Genomic DNA, 1,413 nt, shown 5'->3' on the forward strand with positions numbered 1-1,413 from the left:
CTTGGAATTGGACCCAAAGCTGCCAATGCTCTAGGCCACTAAGCCACCCTCCGTAAGGATCAGCTCCCCACCATATGGTGTTGGCCTAACTCTCACCTGAAACAGAACATCTTGCACAGGGTGGATCAGGCTAAGCTTCCAGTTGTCATAAGGCACAGATGAAAGTTTCATCTGTGGAAGTCCCAAAGGAACTACTAGTGGATCACATATACATACTGATCAGGGTAACAGATGGAAGTCAGTTATCCAAACAATAACACTTTCTTAAAAAAAAGAAAGCTACTTACTCTTTTCCTAACTTTGTTTTCATTGTATTACAAGTGAGCATTTCTATTAAGTCGTCAACACTTGCCAAACTACACAGACAAAATGAAATATGCATGCAACACTTACACCACTGCCAATGCTCCTTGCACATAAATTCCTGTGTGGATTTATGTTACTGACACAAGTACGCACTTTTAATGTAAAGCTGGCTGAGATATTAACATAAAAGTAGGCAGCAAGCAGGACAAGACTGCTACACTCAACCTTTTAAAGTGAGGAAATTCCAGAATTAGCAGCTTCCTAGCACTAAAGCATATGAAACTAGTGGCACTGAGTCCATACAGAGAACATCCAAATTAAGAGGCAGACTTCGGGTCTACTTGTGAGCTCTGTTTGCAGAACACAAATAGAGCCAATGCAAGACTCTGATGTTAAGGCACACAAAGGAAACAAACTGATTTAAGTTAATTCAGAATTCATTACTATGCCACTTCCAGTATTTGCTCAAAAGTACTTCAGTACTGCAGTGTATAAGTGCTATTCTCTACTTCAAAGTAGACACAGATTTCACTCAAAATTTCTGGTGTACATACCTAAATATTGGTACACAAAGCTTGATTGGCATTTTAAAGTTGAAGGGGAAAAACCCTAGTCTTCATTTCCCATGTTCATAGATATTTACAAAAGATTACTGTAGGGATTTATCATGTTACACAACCTATCCCACCACAGCATCCTCTTTTGTATGTGAGCTAACAGACCATGCTTCCTTTTCCTCTTCTGTTATTATCCAGGTGGTTTGCAGGTCTCAAAATAGCAAGTGACGTCCAATTAAATCCTATACTTCCATTTTAGTAGTACCTACAAGTAGAAAAGAGCTTTGTATTTGGTAAATTCTCTAAACAGACTGTTGCACACTTACATGCAAGTCATGTTCATGCTATGCTCCTGTTTGATGTTTGTAAAAACAAACAACTACATTTTATATGTGGCTTCTAACATGCTGTCATTGTTCTCTACACTAGCAACGTAAGTTCTAAATATACTGGGAAAGGCTTGCTTTATACATGTAGCCAATCTTAAAATTAGGCAACTGAACAAATAATTTATGCACCTATAACCAGACACCAATCAGCTTAGGGAAAG

Source organism: Alligator sinensis, unplaced genomic scaffold (assembly GCF_000455745.1).
Source record: "Alligator sinensis unplaced genomic scaffold, ASM45574v1 scaffold696_2, whole genome shotgun sequence".
NCBI classification, from domain to species: Eukaryota; Metazoa; Chordata; order Crocodylia; family Alligatoridae; genus Alligator; species Alligator sinensis.